Here is a 20,827-nt window from a genome sequence, read left to right as displayed (position 1 = left end):
TTTTGATCATGTGTCAAGTATTTAACTTTCTAAGTAGCTGGGGGAACACAGAGAAGAGATGTGTTGTATAGCTTTTAAAAGAAAAAAGATCAAGTGTAGCATTTTTAAGTCTCAAAACTAGAATTTTGATATTTTGTAAATAAAAGATTACTTAAATTTTAATTTAAAATATTGGATGTTTCAAAGATTTTGAATGAGGAAGTCAGCAATTTAATACTTCGTATTTAAATATTAATTTGCAACGTGTGAGGTGATGCTGACTTTTTTGTCAGAGGAACAAGTATAGTGGTCCTGCAATATGACTTAAATGTCCTCTGAGTAATCCACTCTTTCAGTTTTGTAAATCAGTTTTGTGTATTGCTATTTTAAAGTGAAGTCAGGGACATTATGTGGCTACTAGGATAGGGGCCCAGCAGTCCTAAAGATGGGGCCTTGAAGGATTGTCACCCTTTGGAAAAGCAGGTTTCCTCTTGCCTGTGATAGATACCTGTCCAGAGTGCTCCTTCTGAGCACTCAGCGCTTTCCAAAAAATAACTATGAGCCTTGAAAGGGAAAGAAGCTGGTTTTGCAATTTAAAAATATGCAAATTAAAAAAATGCAAATAGCATGAATGCAAATAGAGAAATAGTCAGTTGAAACTTCCAAAAACAGTGTGTGTTGTATTTTGAATTTTAGGAATCCGATCATGGGACACAAACTTGGTTGACTGCAACCTGGACCAAGAACTGAAACTTTTTGTGTCTCGCCATTCAGCTCGATTCTCTCCTGAAGTTCGAGGTGAGTTTTTTGGAAGTGTTTGACAAATGTTGGGGGGGTTTGTTTTGTTTCATTCTTTGTTTTGTTTGTTTGGTTTCTTTCTTTTCTTTAAGTGTAGAATTGATAAATATTTTGGAATTATATGGCTCACTTTCATTTGTGAGTACCTGAGGCGTGGAGGGTCTGCCTTGACTCAGGAACTTTCTTTGGCTTGTATGAGGAAATCAGAAATTTACAGGGCTCATAAGACTAATTTTCTTTTGCTGCCTTTTCTTGAAGCCTATCCTTCCTTTAGAGGATTCATACAATAATGCAGAATTAAAAAAAAATCGATTTTGTGAAGTGTAAAATTGATTATGTTCTGGTTGCGTGGGAATCAAGTGTTTGGTAAGTTTTCTAACATCTCATTACTTTAACACAAACACTGGGTGAGCATGGGTGGAATTGATCACAGTTTTCACATAAAAACATATAACCTTCTCAAAGGAGCAGAGGTTGTTTTCATTCAAATGATTGTGGCCATGTGCACATTGACTAGTACAACCCAGTACTGATGAGTATTATAACAGATGCTCCTGAAGATGGTACTTAAGTGTGGTGAAAAGAGGCTATGAAATGTTGTATTATGCTACTGTGTCACATTCCTGAGGTCAGTTGCTACACTCTGTTGGTAAAGAGATCCTGATGTCTTGCTAGCATGACAGCATTGACCTGATGATTTTGAATAACGTACCAAAATGTCTTGTGTAACTAATTCTTCCTCTTTCAGCATAGGTTATAGCAGTTCTTGCCATATCTTCCCATGTCTTTAGAGAATAAAACATTGCCAGAGGTAAGGAAAAAAAATAAAACAACCAAAAACTCTACAGTTCTTCTCCTGTTTTGAACAGAACCAACATAACAATACACAGTGTGAAGATTTAGTTAAGAGATGTAGCTCTTGATACACATGGAAGTAAACTCAGGCCTAGTATACATAATTTTTGTTTCAGTTCATATGTCATGAAGCCAATTTAACTTCTCAGTGACACTAGCTGCTTAGTTTTACAGGGAAGGTAAATAGTAAGTCAAATTAGCAGACTATAAGGAAAGCAAGATACAATGCATTCCATTTTCAACATGTATGTGTTTTACTTAAAATTCATAGAGAAAAAAAGATCCTGAGCTTCTCCTTTAGCAAAAATATTCCAGCATGTCTAATTTTTTGCTGTCTTGTTTAGATGATACATCCTGATACCACTGCATGAATTAAAATGTAACAAATACTCAGCTTTCATATGGCAAATAAAGTAAGATTATGAACCTCTTTTTTCAACAGAATGATTGTAGAATCCTCCAGGAATTTTTCTCTAGGAATTGTATTTTGGTTTGATTCTTTTTCTTTTTCCTTGTTTGTCTAGACTTGCTTGTTTAGTCATTGTGTTGAATTACAGCTTAATTGCATGAGACTGGGATTCATCAACATCTCTGTGACAAGCAGTAATGAATGTGTTTTTCACCAGTGCTCAATCTTTAAACAATAAACTGCCAACATCTATGTTGAAAAGCACTGAGGGAGCCTGAAACTTAATAGATAGAGAGAACATCCAGGAATAAAGCTAGCCCTTTTGATCAATTTCTTGTCTAAAATTTTGGGGGGAAGCCCAATGGCACCTCCAGAATCCCACTGCCCGGATCAGAGGATCATCTGTTTTAGTTTCTCATTGCGGTTCTCTGATGTTGAACCTGCATGAGGCTCCCTTGATCATCTCTAATGTTTGACAGGGAGAAGGGAGTTTTGATGCTATTAATAAAACTTCAGAATGTTTAATTTCTGTTACAACACCCAAATATTGACTATTTAAGCAGTGAAATGGTCAATGTTTGTACAAAACTGATGACTGTAAGTATGTATCCCCTTATGGTCCTGAACTCAGAAATTCTGCAGAATTTAGGTAACTAGGTGACCTTTTGTCCAAGGAAAGTATTCATCCAAGGTGATGGAGTAGTCTGTGGGATGTAATTAAACAGCCTTTTTCCCAGTCCTTTGAGAACGAACTCTTTGTGCATCTCACAAAGATAGGGACAATTTGCTCTTGAGGAAGGGTTAGAGTCATCTAGTATGTCTGCTGAGCTCCTTATGTAGTTAGGTCTGACTGCTGACTGAAGCCTATTTGATTATGATGTTTAATTATGGTAATTGCAGTGCTGGCTCAGTACATGCTTGTGTGCTTCTCAGAGTAGCTCGAGGATACGCACAGCGGCAATGTGAAGAGTAGGATGCTTTCTCAAAGAGGAAGCTGGGAGGAAGTGGGACCAAGCCTGTTCCTGTGCCATATGCCTGCAATGTCAAAAGAGAAGCATGTGAGAGAATATCTGTCAAAGCATTTATGTGTTTTCAATTGAGGAATTCAAGGTCTAACCCTTCTCCTGTGTAGTGAAAAGCAATGTACATATTGATACTGCAGGGAGCATCCTAACACTGTTTTTGTGCTCTTTTCAAGTGAATGAATTGTCACAGTGGTGTTTATGAATGCTACATTCAGCTGCTGGGCAATTTACGAATGATTTGTAACTCCTGAAAAATAAGATTCAGAACAGAAATGCCAGCAGTTCTTTTCTGATACCTTGTAAAGCAGCTGAGTTAGCAGACTCCTTAGTAATACCACATCTTGCAGAAAAGTTGGGTGCTGCTGAAAAAATGAGTAACAGACCTTATTAACTGGTTGCCACGACAACTAGCAACATGACTTAAAATGGGTACTCCAGTGCTTGCCTCTGTTCTCTGTCATGTACTGATAACTTTCATCTTATGTTAACATCATGAGGATAAAGATTCAAACAATGAATTGTAACATGTGCATGGTGGAAAATGAACTGTGTATTTGATGGAGAGGGAGAGCAAGTGGAGTCTTGGGAAGAGCTCTGTTGAAACTGCAGCTGTATCTGAAACTGCAGCTGTACCTACCAGTCTTTTCTTAATTAAAGTTTCAGCTGCATAAAGCAGCTTCACAAAAGACCAAGTAAATGGGTTTTGGGGTTGAGAGGGTGAAGCCATTGAGGGCCTTTCTGCAAGACACCTGCTGCTTTGTCCCTCAGCTTCCTCCTGGGGACACTTGACTGTTGCATTGGTGTGTATTCAAGCCCTTGTCTAGATTAAATGCATTTTATTTAAATAGCTGTTTGGTAGTTAGTCACCTCTAACCTTCTAAGAAATACCTCCTAAGCAATGCACTGTGGTTACTTTGTCCTGTTGTTGTGAAGAACGCGTATCTGTGCAAGACATGTTTCCTACCTGAGCAGTACCAGGAGGTCTCCTGTTGCCCCTAAGTCAGCAGCTGGTGACTATAGTGGCTTGAGTCCTTCCTTACCTGTGCCCAAGACTTCATTTCCCCCAGCGCCTGTGGCCAGAGGGGACCTTGGCAAAGTGCAAAACACGTTTGGTGTCCCCTCAGCAGCCACCTACATCTGCAGCAGCAGTGGGCTTGCCTACTTCAGGCTTCCTAAAGAAGGCCTTTGGTCTCTGAAATGGTCATTAACTCCAAAAAGCCTTAACAGTTTTCATTCTGGAAGTTCCCATTTCACTAGTTACCATTTTAAACTGTCGATATCCTGTGGAGAAGTTTTGGATCTGGGAATTCTGGTCATCAAGGCCCACCCAAGTTCTAAACCCAGTTAATGTCACACCTAGTAGTTCACAGTGTGAGCTTGTGGAGTTGCTGGTAAAACCCTAAGGGACATGGGTTTACTGCTATCCTACTGAAAACCAGTTCATCAAAATTTATCAAATAAGAGGGCATAGGTACTTGAGCAAAGCCTATTAGTTAAAACAAAAGAAAAGTCAAGACTGGATTTCTCAGCTGGTATCATTAACTGCCTTGGAGTTCAATTCACATAAAATCTAAAGTAGTCTGGTATATGCATTTAGGGACATCCTATAAATATAATTCTTTAGCTATTAGAGACTGTGATAGTTGAAATAGCTATCGAGTGAAGTCATTTTAGCTCATTGGAGAAGTTAATTTTAGTTGGCTACCAGACTTGTTTTCTGTCTTGAAGTATTTGTGCCTTGGAAGAAAGAAAATGGAGTCAGAACAGGACTTGAATAGGGAATTGAGCTGACTCAGGCTGCTGTGACAGTGAATGGTGTCCCCGCAGGGCTGCAGCACTGGAGCTGCCCAGCAGTGTGAGGCTGGGGAACTCCCATGTCTTTCCAGGTGGCAATCAGCTTGGGGGCACACACTCCACTCTCATCCATTTGCCAGCTTTTTTTGTGGGATATGTTAGGATTTTGGTGGCTCAGGAAAGGGTTACAGTGCAACTGCCTACATATTCGGATACATGAATTGTCAAAGCCTTCCTTTCTTAGTACTAATCAAAATTCCAGAGATGGGCTAATAAGTGACTTTTTCTTCAGTGAATAAATTGTTGCACTTATGTGACAATCATTCTGGCACTGACTTCCATTTCTGCTTTTTTAGGAGTGATCTCAAAGAAAATTAGCATGAATTTACATTGCTGCCAAAACATCAGTACCTGCTGATGCTAAGATATTAGCATGAATCAGCAAAATGACTGAGAGGTTATTTGTAAGTGCCTTGCATCACAAGTACATACAATAACTTCAGTGGGTTAGAATAGCCCCTCTTTCATGAAAACAAGTTTTTGACCTGTGTGAGGCAGCTACCAGAGGCATGGGATTAAGTTAGTTGTGGATAATGACAGAATTTCAACTCTGTTATGAAATTCGAATTCCCATTCCGTTTTAATTCAGCATACCTAATGGTATATTCCTAAGGTTATTTTGTTAAAGGTTATTCAACAAAACTTTACAGAATTATAATTCTTAATTTGTTCCTTATGAGACTCTTCAATCTTTCTTTCCTAATATTTTGTCTGTGGAACATCTGAAACTGAAGACTTAAACAGTATTTTATTTTTGACTCTTGCCCAGTACTATTTACAGATGACCTAATTCTCATCTCTTCCATCATGGATTTATAATAAATATGTAACCAGAACATCATTGCCATTTTTTAATCTAGCTTCTGGTTGTCATGGGCAACCTTTTCTCAGAATTTTGTTAAGACTTTTTAATTGTTTGAATTTTCTGTTACTTTCAAAGACTTACCAGGTAAGGACTGGAGTTTCCTGGTTCACTGTAGGTGTGAGGAAATTGGTGTCATGAACACTGTCCCAGACACATAGGACAGACAAAACAGACTAGAAAAATACTAAAACAGAGAAGAGGGAAGCCTTGCTTTCATTTTTTATGTTCAAGTCATCTTTTTTTGCTGGCACCATTGTTGAACTGGGAAATAAATGTGAATGAAGTGTGACAGATCCTTGAGAAGTGAGCCCAACTAGAGCAGGTTTGCTTCTGATCTCGGGGCTTTGAAACACTCAGTGCACATCATGGCAAGGGTATTATGACCATCCAGTATGGTTTCTGAACCTCAGTCCATGCCTTTGGTCTTCTAGAATCTGCATGGAGTTTAGACAAACTGAAAAAAATTAATAAAGAATCATTTTCTATATGACCAGTACTTTAAGTAGATACAGAAGCCAATGCCTTCAAGCGTATCTCTGGATAGGATTTTATGCTTGTCGCAAGCTAATAATTTAATGGCATTACTCGTAATCATTTGTCTAACACTACTGGATTTTTAAAACTTACGATCGCTAGCTGTGAAGCTCAGGTTCTAGAAGTTCATTAGGCTTAGAAGATTTAAATATTTTTCAATACTAATTAGGTTTTTATACATTTAACATTGCCTAGCAATATCATAGATTTTAATCTTCCTGCCCACTTTTTTAATAATTGTAACAGAATGCTTTACAGTTCAATCCACTACATATAAACAAGCTTGAAATGGTGGGCTGTTTTTTTTATTGTGTCCTACAATGAATTACTGGATCAAATGAAAAACATACCACCTTTCAACATAACACAAGGAAGACATGGAGTCATCAAAAAGAAATCCAAATGGTGATGGTATATTATTTAAGTATTTAAGGTGGACCCTTTTGATCATAGCAGTGTCTCAGCTGCATAAACAGTTTGGCTGCAGCAATTGTATTCCTGAAGAGTTCCTACTGGGAATAGTTGCTGTGCACCTAACAACCCCCTATACCTATTAAAGCCTATAATTACAACAAGAATTACAATTTCTCTCTAGCTTTGGTGGGATAATGTCATTGTATGTCAAGCAGGGGATTATCATGTGGAGGGAGACTTTGACAACATTCTCATTTTGTGTTGAATAGGAGGATCTGATAGTATTAAATTGTTAGGAGGAGCTGTTGAGTGGGGGAAACCCACTTACTGGGCTATGCTAATGGGTGTGGGTTCTCCACACCATTTATAGACAGTAATCAGGAAAGAGCAGATAAAAAGCATTCAGATTCCCTTAAACTGTGTAGACCTACTAGTGAGTGCATTGAACAGTATAGTACCATCATCCATTAGAGCCATACTTACATAAAAAGGTGCAGTTTTGACTTCTGGATTGTCTCAGGGCCTGTGTGCTCCCTTTGTAATTAAATTAGTTTAAACTGAAAACAAATTCCAGGCCAAGGAATCAGTTTTTTGCAGAGAATCTGGAAGAGACTTAAAGATTTACTTTATTTTAGACATCTTCTACTATCTTTTAATTTCACAGAGCATGTTAGGTATTCACAGAGTTGATGCTAACCTAGCTATCAGTCCATTCCAAACTTGAGTCTTTTTCCCTGCTGATGTTGGAGGTAGCTGGGAATCTATGAAATTACCTGTGTCCTCCTGTGCTTTTTGGGCTCTGAGAATCAAATGAGTTTTAACACAGTGCCTGCTGCTTTCCAGGGGCATAGTAGATAGCATTCTATGTTCAGCCCAGGGCAATGTTCAGGTCCTGGCATGGTAGCAGTTTTTCCCTTCTTGTCTTGACTTGTAGTCACAGAAAAGCAGGGATGACTTTAAGTGAAGGGGCCACTCTGAAAGCTTTCTGTCGCTATTGAAAGAGTGGTGGTGCAAGGCAGCCTTGTGTAGAGCTACCTACCAGCTCTAGATGGGCTGATACCCCTACCCATGGCAGTGCAGCCCCATGCAGGTGCAGTTCCAGACTTCAGTCCCTGAAAGCAGAATGATCTCAGCAGTGATGGGCCTCTCAAAAGACCATCAGGAGATCTCATCACATCAGTATTTAGCTTCACCATAGCTCTGAGTTGGCAGAGCTCTACTGCCATCTTTCAGAGACAGCTTTGGTGTGTCTGCAAGGGCAGTTTGTGCATATACAAAGCATAGAGGCTTTATTCTGTGACACTGATGCCCAAGACTATTTTTCCCATTTTCCCGTTTTACCTTTTTGTTTCTTCAGCTTATTTTAAACATTGTGTCCTCTTCTCTTCTGCTTCCCTAAAATGAGCGCAATGCTGAGGCTTGATATTAGCAGATGTTTTCAACACTACAGAGAAGCCTGTGCTCATCCTAGATGACATGTACTTTTCTTCCTTTTCCCAACGCTGTTCCTCCTGCAGACTTCCTTTATGTCACAGTAAGTCACGGTCGTTAAGTGGTAAAATGTGAATGGCATCTTGTCAGTACTGGCACTTCCAGGCTTGCTGCTTTTCTTGGAGCCACACCACAGCCAACAATAAAAGAATGTTTACTTTTGTAAGAGACGAGTTAAGAAAAAGCTGTGGTCAGAGATGGCTTTGCTCAGAAATGATGTTTTGTAGTTTTCCCTTGTTATAATTCTGGCTTCCCCCTGGTATTAAATATGCTGGATGCTACTTCTGGCACTTCAGCTTTCTTGTTGGTCTTCCTTTTGAGCAGATTGCTGTCTCTTTGTCAGTGATTGTTACCTTAACCTAGGCAATAATTAAATTAGATTTAAACCCTTGCTGAACCCCACCAAAGATTATTCCCTGTATTCTTCCATGTCTGTGAGTTACTTACAAAGATAGGACACTCTCAGAGAATATTATGTCCAGGTTAGACCCACTATTTTTCATTAGGTAGTCTAGGTAACCTAGACTAACTGATGACGTTGGCTAGGTGTGGACTGGACACAATAAAAAATCTTACCAATAACACTGGGGGAAAAAAAAAGAGATGTTTTCAGACCAGCAGAGATGTAGCTTATTTGGATCTGCCTTGTCACAGTACTATGACAACAGTTACTGATTTGTAAGTGGAGTTAGCAGAACAGATACTTTCCACTGAGATGACTATTTTCAATCAAATTACAGATTGGCTGTGTAAAGCTTGGGAACATGGTTGCTATAGCTGATGGCACAATAACAAACAGATCCACTGCCGAGTTTGATGCTTTTTCAGATTTTAATCCCAAAGGTTTGGGACTAATTCAGACTAAAGTCTGAATATTCCCACCAAATGTTTAAAGAACTCTTGAGAGTCACTTTTGAGATTGTGTGAAATAAGAGGAACCATAGGAAAGTGCAAGCAATCTCAGTGTTGTGGCTCTATTCATATTTTCTCATTATCTCTAATGTCTTTTAAATTGTTACTACTATCAAACATTATCCTTTTCCAGTACAAAATTAAGCTGTAATAATGTACTTCAGGTTCAAAACTCATTTTCATCGAAGTTTCTACATAAATTTCAGCATAATGTCATGCAGTTACACCTACTTGATTTAAAAAAAACTTGAAATGAGCAATTAAAAAAGAAATAAAAAACCACAACCAAAACCCAAATGAACCCCAAACAAACTAACATGTTTTCTTACCCTTTCCCTTTTTTGGAAGTAGTCTGCCATGGAATTATGCTTCCTCATGCTTTTTTACTAGTAGATGGCATTCTCAATGGCCATACTCATACTGTGCAGTAAATGAGCACATACAAACAATACTTCTGTACTGTTTTTAGGTCACAGTACTTATGTGAGACATATTTTCTGTTTTGCTCTGACAACTTACTTGGAGTTTAAATTTCAGAAAATTCAACTCTGTTACTGTGAAGAATGAATCCCTCAGCTGTTAATGAGCTTGTCAAACTTCAAATCTCACAGTCAACAGAGGAAACTGCAGGGTGAGACCTTTCTCAGTTAGAAGACCACAGATAGTGGTCATTTATGAAAATGCTTAACTTTACATTAACTCTGCAGAGCCAGCAGGGAGAAAAGCAAGACCACTGTGTATACAGGTATATGTGTGCATGAATTAACACATGTTGTAGATACAGCTGAGGAAATCAGCCTTACAGATCATGTATACAGATCTGCACTTTCAGGATGTCTCTAACAGACCTGAGCTTCCCCTGTTTTGAAGCTGCAATATAACCACACCAAGAAGTATAGCAGTGCCTCCTCTCCCATGTTGAATTTAGAATACAGGATGGAATAAAAGGCCTGAGATCTAAGCGAGTAGACTCCAATTCACTTATCAGGTTTAGTGTATCTTGTGTGTTTTCCCCTGTTTCAGTCTAAGCTGTAACTGTCTGTTAGGAATATAGGAATACAGCAGCATATAGTTTGACAAAGCATTTCAGTACTGACTGTCTAAAAATAATTGTTCATATAAGTATATTCCCTGTGTGGCATTTTGCCTTTCTCACGGATGGAAAAGAAACTCCATGAAAAAAACCTTATGGCTTTCTAAGTGACTGTAGAACACGTGATACATGGTGAATCAAGAGACCTGAAGTTTAGCCCTTAACTTTGCCCCTCAAATACATAAGGACTGACAGTAGCAGTCACACTTAGATGCTTTGGACAGTCCTTGACATGGATTATTCAGTTGCAGGGATGTAATGACATTGATTTTTATTTTTTCCTTGCTTCAGCTTCCCTTTGAGGACTGCTTTGCAAAGTGTGCCAGTAGGGAAACTAGCATCAGTGATTTATGCAGCGTGATCTTCATTAGAATTCAAAATGAGGCCACCAACTCTCTTCAAATAAGCTACCAGCCAGATGTTAGAAAGTAATTACTGCAGGGATCACTCGATTTCATTTGAAAATAACACTAAAGATGAAAAGCTGAGATTAGCTGTTCACCAATTTGTGTAACTTCTTCAGATCTGAGTTACGTTAAAAAAAACCCATGTGACCACCATTTTATGAAACTGAATACCTGCAATACACCTCTAAGGACAAAAAACTTTCGATATATACAAATACTGGTAAATGGACATTCAAATAATTTTCAGCTGAGTTGATTGTGAGCAAAGTACTAGGCCTCTAAAAGCTGCTGGGAGCAGCTGTCTTTTACCACTTATGTAAAAAAAACAACACAAACAACAAACAAAAGCTCCCAAATACCCCCAAAAATAGCCAGGAATTTATCTTAAATTGTGAATGATACACCACTTTGACAAATTTTGCTTTTAACAGGTATAAATTACAAGTAATATTACTGAAAACAGAAGGGTCCTGCCAGATCTACCCTATTATATGTTAGGACAGCACTGGAGCGCTGTTGAAGAATTGCAATTTGTTGATCCCATCTACAGAGAGTTGGAGGGAAATGTTTTTAGAGAGCTGTTTTCTAAGTAAAATGAAGCACTGCTGGGTTGCTGTGGCACTACTTAAGATAAAGCCCAGCAATTCTCTCCTATGGCTTCCTTGTGAGCTGGGCGGTGCTGGAGTTGGCAGTAAATCAGCTGACTTCCATTAAACCTAGACCTCTATAGGGAGCTGAGTGCCTGTGCAAATCTTAAGCCAAGCTGGTGAAATATTGTTAGTCATCTCTAACAAAGCCCCATGTCAAGTGGGAGTGAAATGCTTTTAAGTGCAGCCGCGTGTCTGTGGAAATGTGTGTCTTCTAATTACTAAAGCATTCTTGCTGGTCCTAAATCCAGGGTCCTTACAGGGTAAAAGTTAAAATGCTATGGGGAGATGAAGTAAATGACATTTTGATTACTTTCTTAGTGACTGACACAACCTTCAAACCCTGGGGGAAGAGAAGTGGCAAGGAGGAGTCTTCTGCCTTTTGTCACTTCTGCTATGCCATCCTGGCCTCTGCACCGTGCTTATCTCATGGCTGACAGTTAATTAGAAGACTTTGAGGCTGAAGTTATGGAAGAGAATACAAATTACATCTGTATGGATTACTATCTGCTGGAGTTCATTAGCATGCAGGCAGAGTTTGTGTGCTTCCCAGCCTCTCTTCCCAGAGCTTGTGACTTCCAGGCATTTCCACACTCCAGCAGATCTGTTGTGCCTTACGGGGCTGGCCCGTATTTTCATATTAGCACAGTTTAATTAGGCAAGGAGAGATTGCTGTGTCTCCAGAATGATTTATGGATATGATAGATCAGTATTTATTACAAAGATTCTTTCAAATAAATGTCTGCTCTATTAGACAGGTTTGCTCATTCAGAGGCCCTAGAGTCATTTAAGAAACAATTAAATCCTCTCTGGTGTGAAGCAGAATACTAAAAAGGATTAATGCTGACAGACTATGTACTCTTTCTAGTAGCAGCTGCATTCCTATGCCTTGCTATTCTCATCTGATACGTAGGTTTGATAGAGAGTTGGGTTCAGGGACAGCTGCCCATCCCTTGCAGCAGTGTAGAGTGTAAAAAACGCATCAAGGCATTGGCTAAAAATGATCAAGCCTAGCAGAAATATGTAGCTGTGAGGAAAATACAGCCGTTATGCTGGGAAGAACTTCGGATAGCTTAATTCCATAACATTTATCCTGGTTACCCAAATTTGATGTGAAAGGTGAGTATGAAGCGGTCCAGTTTTCTAAACTCTCACGTAAGTAGCCAGATTTACAGTGGCCATGCAGGAAATGCCACATGATGGGCTTGCATGGTCAGGTCATTGTTGATCTTTTTATTTCCCGTTTCTCCCATGAGGCTTGAATGTCTTTCCCCCCCCCCCCCCCCCCCCCCCCCCAATTAATCTTAGTACTCTGTGCAAGGGAAGCAGTTTTCGCCTAGGGAGCATGTTGGAACCAAATGCAAAATATACTCATTTGTGAGGATTCACAAAGCACCTGTATGGAAAACAAACATTTGTCTTCCTAAGTTTTATGCAATTTGGATTTATGTACGTGGTTGAGTTTGCTACTTATGTTATTGTGTGTTTTCCTTATATATATCTGTAATATATGTTTAAAATACTATATGTTATAAATATTCCTATTTTTTAACTTGCATTTTTCAGGTTAATGTCTTATGAACTACACAGTAATGTAACTTTGTAGAATCATAGAAACATAGAATCAGCTAGGCTGGAAAAGACCTTTAAGATCATGAAGTCCAACAATTACCCCCAGGACTGCCAAGTACACCACTAAACCGTATCACTGAGGGCCTCATCTACGCAGGTTTTGAACACTTCCAGGGGCGGTGATTCCACCACTTCCCTGAGCAGTCTGTTCCAATGCCTGAGCACCCTTTTGTGAAGAAATTTTTCCTAACATCCAATCTAAACCTGCCCTGGTGCAGCTTGAGGCCGTTACCTCTTGTCCTTCACTTGTTACTTAGGAGAAGAGATTGACCCCCATCTCACTCCATCTTTCTTTCAGGTAGTTGTAGAGAGCAATAAGGTCCCCCCGAGCCTTCTCTTCTCCAGACTAAACAACCTCAGTTCCCTCAGCTGTTCCTCATCAGACTTATTCCCCAGACCCTTCACCAGTTTTGTTGCCCTTCTCTGGGCTCGCTAAGTGTAGCCATCTCAAGAAATGCAATAAGGACCACAATTGCCACGTTAAAAAAGTATTCTCAAACTGGCAAATACAGCTGATTTGACTAGTTCAGCATAAATTAACCTCCCTTTTCTTAGCTGTAGTCTTCAAATATAAACTGAATTTGTAGCAAGAAAAGTCTTGTATCCAAAATTTTTTGAAATCACTCAGAATTTTGTTCTTGATCCCAGTGAAGGCAGGAACAACCCCAACATTATTTATTTGTTCAAATATTTACGAAATATTTTATTTATTTGTGTATTTGTTATTATTTATGCTGTTCTCCCTAGGTATGCAGTGTTTTCTTAATTTAAGAAAGAATACTTGTGTGTTTGCACAGCTTACAGCTATCATCAGGCATGTCAGTTGCTAACATCTGGTAAAAGTTCTCCTCTCAGTGTAAGTCCCTCAGAAAATTAAGTGTGCTGGACTTAAGACTTATCATGGTTCCTATGGAAAAAAAGTAAAATAATGCAACTCTGTCATGGAAGACAGTGGGAGCTTCCAATGGAATCTAATGGCAACCTTTACATTTGTCTGCCAAAAGAAAATATTAAAACTCACAGGATTTCTCTTCCCCCAACAGAGAAAATAAATTAAATAGTTATTTTAATCTTTGGGAGGAAAATACAACTATATTGGTATCATGTTCCTTAAGCATCCCTCTGCATTTTTGGGTGTTTTTTTTAAATGTTGATGATGATCCTAAGAGTGTACTTGTGTTCATTTAACACATGGGTTAAATGTCTCACCAATGCTGACACTTTGTCATTCTAATCAACTACAATTTGTGAGTGTCTGTAATTACACAGCCCGTGTGATACACTAAAGGGAGTGTATCACATCTAAAATAACATTTTCTTCACTGCATAGCTAATTTCACCTGACATTCTGCCAACCAGGGCACAAGCTTCCTGCAGGAAGCAGCAGAGTATCTATGGTCTCATTTAGAAAATATTAGGTTATTATAAATCTGTTTCTAATTATGTTAATTAAATATTAAATCATGTAGATCGACCTGCTGTAGATCTTAGATATTTCTTTTATTGTTTTAGTAATTTGCTCTGTTTGTTATGCATGAAAAATGGTTTTGATAACCCATGTTGATCATACTTGCTAATGAACCAATGCCTACCATTATTGCACTTAAGGATATATCTTCAGAACATACAATGTCAGACGGCTGATAATGAGCACAACAACAGCTGAAGACACTGATTAATTTAATCAGGGTTATTTTGCCTGCTGCCAAAGTATAGGAGGATAGATGCTGCCACTGGAAAACACTGGAGTGTTTAACCTGTAGCTATGTATTTAGGGAAAACATCAGTTCAGCCAGCCTGTTTCAGAAACATTGGTAATGCAAAATGTTTTCTTCATTATAAAGGCAGTAGTTATTTACTACCGTGTTCAGACCAATTTATTACGAAGCAGCATGACACTTTGTACTGTGAATCTTAATATTGCCCAGAGGCATTCACATGAAAATTGCTCATTTAATTTTCACTGGATTACTTTTCTCATTTAAACAACCATAATATAAAGTATGGAGCTACTACAGCTTGCAAGGGACCTTTCTCAGTGTTCTTAACCTAAGTTTGAGATTCCCTTTTTAAAGTACAGCTTCAGATTTCAAAGACCAATTTTTTAACTTCTTTTTTTTTCCCCTTATGTGGAAAGCTGAGTATTTGCTACTATTTCTCTTAGTTCAGCCAACGCAGTATGCTTATCAGCAAAGGATACAGGCCATTTTTTATGGCAAAACTTCTGTCAACCCATCTGATTGATTGAAAGCAAATGGATAATAAACACAGCTTGCACTAGGTCAGTGATTTCCATTGTCAAAAAAAGAGGCCCAGCACAACACTTACATTCATGCGGTTGGAACCCAGACACATAAAAGCCATACTTTGTCATTGAGATAGATATTGCTATTGGAATTGCCTATGAGAGTGTTGTCTGCCAAATGATTAATAGATCAGCGCAGTTTCTCAGAGGCTGCAGATATCATCCTCTAAGGCAGAGGAGGAGTGATGTGTTAGTGACAGCAGCTCTCAGGGGAGGAACAATAGGACTGAGGAATATATCAAGGAATATATCAAGGGGAAGATCAGTGGCAAACAGAGACTGGAAGGCTTTTACTCACCTTCTATGAAATCACTGGATGTCCCTCATGGCTATAAAAGAATAAAAAGGCAGAAATAAAATGTTGTTGTATTGTTGTCGCATTGGGCTGAAAGAATGTCTTTCAATTCCTCTAGATTTACTTAGGTCCAGTTTTCCAATATTTTCCTGTCAAAACCCCATCAAGGTTTGTTTGTTGTTTTTTTTTTTTTGATTGGTGGCTGCTGCTAGCGGAAGTCCTGAAGAGAGAGAGGGTTTTTTTGCTGGCTTTTCTGCCTTTTAATGTGGTCTTTCCAGCACACCACTTCTCCCCACCCGTCACTTCCCCATGGGGCAGGGGCTCGGGACTATGGTCTGCTCAGACCTCTTGTGATATCTGGTTGTACCTTCTGCCAGGCTCAAGCATATAATGAGAATGGCCAATCATCTAAGATAGGGTTGGTCAGACACTCATCAGTTTTCACAGCTACCAGCTGCTTTCTTGCTCTCTCAGTGATACATACAGATCAAAGAAGCCAAAGTTGACACAGGTTTTAAAATAAGAGCCAAGTTTGCTGACTACTTTTCTGCATTTCTGATTTAGCATCATCCAGGTAAGACTGCAAGAGAAGAGCTCCAGAATCACTCTGTATGTTAGAGAAAAGGCTTAGATTTTTTTGGTGTTCCAGTTTTGTTTTGAGATAGCTTTTGAAACAGGAACACTACAAAGTAATAGACTTGGTACATCCATGTACCCTGCAGCCACTCCTAGAAGAGAACTGTGCTGATGCTGACTGAGAAGAAGAGGAAAAGCAGGTGATGAGGGACACTAGAGGTAACTTTTCCTGGGTACTACTCAGAGACTCACTGAGCAGGCTTTATTCCTTATTAAGGAAAATGTTTTGTTGTTTTTATCAAACTCTGAAGTAAATAATAATGTCTTCATTTTACTGTTACTTGAAAAAGGTATTTAAAAAAAAAAAAAGTTTAATCTAGACCTTTAAAAAGCCTGTTATTTCCCTTATATCAGCCCAATTGCAATCTTGCTGTTTCCAAAGTAATATAATTTTCTCCCTGGAGGCAATACTTATTAATAGCCTATACTGAAATTCAGACCTGAAAATTGCTTTTGTGTTCCCATGAAAGAAAATCAGTGCAGTACACACTCCATGTTGCATGTGCTCACACCATTTTCAGGTTAACAAGTACTAAAGGAGAATTCTTATAAAGCTTAAAACTTTAAATTATTACTAGGTGAGTGTCTTTTCACTAGTCAGACAACCTGTTCAGACCACTTGTCAGCATAATAATATGTAAGGGGAGAGATAATTCATTACCATGTTTCTTTATTGTTGTGGGTTTTTTAATCATCACATTCCTTTGCTAACTTGTGCTGTACTAACCTGATAACAGGGGATAAATTGCAGCACATCTTGACATGGTCACATACTTCAGAACTTTAAATGGCTGGTTTAATTACTAAGAAATCTGCATTTTTTAACAAAGTAATAAAATGCAGAAATAGGGAATAACTCCCCAAGTGGGAAATCATACACGCTACTACTAATCTTGCACAGGAATGCTTACTCTGCATAAATAGTTAGCAGTTTATGTGTGTACATATAATTTATATAAACAACGTAAAAGCCAAAGCCGACACAAGACACTTTCAAAAATGATTTTAGTATTAGTTTTTATTTCCCTTCATCTCTAAGGAAACATAAGAGATGGGAAGACAAGCCTTCCATTTGTTCCTCATTTAAGCAGATTTACATCCTGAATTTCTGTAGAAAGAAGGCTAAGAAATTTGTCATTAATATCAGAGGAAATCAGTATAGTCAACGTATTATGAGATATGACTAGTCAGTGCTGCTACAATCCATTATATCTACAGATAACTGCTGATGTCACATCAGTTATATGGCCCATATGGCTATGTAAACCACAACATAATGCATGCTATCAGAAATGAAGGCATACAGAGGGAAATTCATTCCCCCCGTGGAACATCCAGGTGTGCCCTTGTTCTGGATGCAGGAGTCAAGGACCCTGGGCCTAGTGTGTGCTTGACCTCTTGGAAAACCTTGGTCCTCCCAGACTCAGATCCTTCTGGCAGCTGCTAACCCCATTCTCTTCCATGGATAAGGATTCCCAGTCTGCAGTGCTCTCTTTCTCTGTTACCTTCTCTCAACACTTCCTTGGACTGCTTTGTGTATTTCGTACGTTGCTTCACTTCCTTTGTGGGTTTCCCACCTAGTTAATACTGTAAGCCTGTCAGCATAGGAAATACATAATTTTCCTAAAAGACCACCAGATTATTATAAAGGCCAGAACTAGATGATACACAGGAAATTTTTAAGCTGAGTGAGATAATTTTAAGCACGAGTTTGTTTTTTCTTTGTTTGCAGAAGAAACAAAACCAGTTTGGGCACTAGAAATCTAAAAAAACCCCAATGTTTTTGTGAACTTCCATTACTCATTTAAAAAGCATACAATAGACTTTTATCTTTCTATGCTTTTTTTTCTAAGGGAAGTGAATTACAATAGTCAAATTATAAACTACTCAAAACCAGTATCTTACGAAAAAAAATCAACTGAAAATATCTCTTTTGTATCTACTCCTGGGCCATTCCTCTAATGAGGTTACAACCTAGCTTCGACAGGTATACTACAAAGGATCTTATACTATCTTCAACAGCAGAAAATAACATAAACTAGAAGGTACTTTTTCTTTGTTAACCAAAGAAGGGTGGCAATCTGGGTGATTATTTGCACATACACTTGCAGAAATAGGCACATGTGAGTTAACAGATAATGCTGTAAACCAGTTAGCACCTTCCCAAATATATTTCTTAAAAAATACATTTTAAATGTTACCATAAGAAACAAATAGAAGATAATACATGGCATGAATAGATGGGAAAGCAAGAAATGGTCTTCTGAAATTTTTAGAACAACTTCAGTGTCACAATAACTATACCACTGCACCGTTGGGTCTAATTCTGAACTTCATACCTTGGTGACTCATTCAGTGGATTTACAGACTTGGCTAGGTCCTATCCTTCAAAGACTTAAGCACTTCCTTATGTTTTAACATAGTCTTTTTACAGATATCTAAAAAATGCCACTTTGTGGAGTTTTTTAAACTTTTCCTTTGTCTTTTGATTTCCCTTCTTAGTCTGATTTTGCGGAGTAAAGCTTGAATGAGAAGATAAAAAAGGACACACATATCTGCAGATGCTTGGAGCTAAATTAGTAAAATTAGAAAAATACCTTTCATTTAAGTTGGTTTTAAGCATTATACTGAAATGGTGATTTTTCTTAACACAGTTTACCACAGCTCTTCGTCCATCCATTAGACAAACTAGAGAGTTTATGCTGGGACCACTGCTGCACACATATGTGCCACAACTCATCTGGTAGAGCTGTTTAGTTACTAAAGACATTCTCAAGTAGAAGTTCTTAGGCCTGTTGCTAAGTACATGCTAAATACAGGGTAACTATGAATTCACTGTTGCTTATGCCAATTTACATTAGGTGGAATCTGAGCCGGGGGTAATTTCCATGTAACTTGCAGATGGGATATAGAGCTGTATGAGAGAGGATGAATAATTAATGTCCAAGTTCACAATATTAGACCAAGAACCAACTCACAATTAACTTATTCTTAAAGCCATGGGAAGATTCACATTGTGGTGTGTGGTGAATGTAATAATTCATAAAACATTAAGTTTCCTGGAAATTGCTAATTGTCAAGTGAAAATATTTTTGGCAGTGTAAAATATCTTGTAAAACGTATTTTCTAGACTATTGTTTTTAATCACTCTCTAGTGAATTTGTCCAACTGCCTCTGAAGTCCGTGGAAAAAGTTCTGTTACCTGAAGGCCAGTCGGATCAGCCCTTATTCTGTGTAACTTAGGATGTTTCTTCTGTTTCCAGCCTCTGTGATAGATGGTGCATGAGAAATACACACAGTCAAATTATCTCTGTACGGAAGAACAATGCCTTATGTTCCATAGTACTTCTGTTATTTTTCTTACAAGTCACGCACAATAGCCATAACTGGAACAAACAACCTTGTGCACAACTAGTTATAAAATAAAGTATTTCCAAAATGTTCATTAAAAAACTTGACAAACAGAAATGCAAATAGTAAACAGTCTTTGCTTTTTTTGAAGTGCAGCTGTAGAGCAAATGTGACGGCTTTATTAACAGCACCCAGAAAATTATAACATAACCTAGCAGATATGTTAGCCAGAGAATAACTGAGCAGGTATCTTAGTATCTCCCTTAGCACCTTATTTAGAAAAAAACCCCTACTTCATGGTAGGAATTCAGTTGTGACACACAAACTATTCTGCAATATGTCAAGAGATGCTTTGTGGACAGGACCTTGGTTTTGTGTCTGAGTCACCACAGCTGTAAGTGTGTCCAAAAAGAGATGAGCTGAGTCCCTAAGGATCTAGCTATCCTTTGAACATTTCCCATCACGGATTGGAAAGCAGAATAATAACCCTGATGCCGCCACTGTTTTGCAAGGGTGATTTGTCTAGGCCTGTCTCAAGTCTGAAGAGTAAGAAAAAGGGAAAGAAAGTGGAGCGGAGGGCTAACGTCTAACAATTCACACAGAGGGTGCACTGAGGAACCCAGAGGTCCATTATGAAACAAAGTACTCTTGCTATTAGTGTTCCAGACATCAGCTTAAGAGGTCTGATGTCATAGCCACAGGCTCAGTGTGGTTATTTCAATTCTTAGTGCTCGCCCACTGCCTTGCTCCCCAGGGAATAGGGTTATTTTTTTGTCAGAAATGTTCTTCAGTATTTGGAGGCAACAATGCATATTGTTTGAAGGTAGAACTGGTAGTGCTGTTTGGAAGTAGGGGAGAAAATAGTTTTAAATTACACTCCAGGCTGTTAGGAGGAGCAGGAGTGAGTGCTCCCTTTACTGCAGGAATGGATGGAGTGGTTAGTTGTGATAAAGATGGGAGAGTGTTCTTCATTCTCCTCCCCACAGAAGATCTACTCTCTTGCAGACATGCTAGCACAGTAGGAACATCCTGCAGAAGTGCTGCCATGCCCCAGTGAAGCATATGAATTGGGGCTGTGCTCAACCAGTGTTACAGACAATGTCCATGGAGTTTGCTTAGGGATGTTGCAGCTTCTCTGTGTCTTTGTTGCCTTTTTTATTTCCCTCTAGAATCTTGATTTGCAACACTGCCTGCAGTTACTCCATTATATCTGACACTAGCCTACAAAGTAGGTTTTTTAATTTGCAACTGAGACATGATGTAAAGGACATGGGAGTAGTGCTGAGATAGGTATCAATCCAAATCAGACTGCCAGCTAGGAAATG

General features: G+C 38.6%; 1 protein-coding gene across 2 annotated transcripts in view; it reads left to right on the top strand.

Moving 5' to 3' along the window:
- Window positions 1–677: 677 nt before the first annotated feature.
- The window catches only part of MAP1B (microtubule-associated protein 1B), a 58,034-nt gene continuing 37,884 nt past the window's right edge, over window positions 678–20,827 (top strand). For both annotated transcript variants that reach the window (XM_010013769.1, XM_010013768.1), the window contains exon 1: window positions 678–777. The gene's annotated coding sequence lies outside the window, so the exon portion shown is untranslated. The remainder of the gene's footprint in view (window positions 778–20,827) is intronic.

The sequence above is a fragment of the Nestor notabilis genome, unplaced genomic scaffold (genome assembly GCF_000696875.1).
Source record: "Nestor notabilis isolate BGI_N333 unplaced genomic scaffold, ASM69687v1 scaffold8654, whole genome shotgun sequence".
Classification (NCBI taxonomy): domain Eukaryota; kingdom Metazoa; phylum Chordata; class Aves; order Psittaciformes; family Psittacidae; genus Nestor; species Nestor notabilis.
Note: the sequence above shows the minus strand (reverse complement) of the source record. Positions and strands in the feature narration are given on the sequence as shown.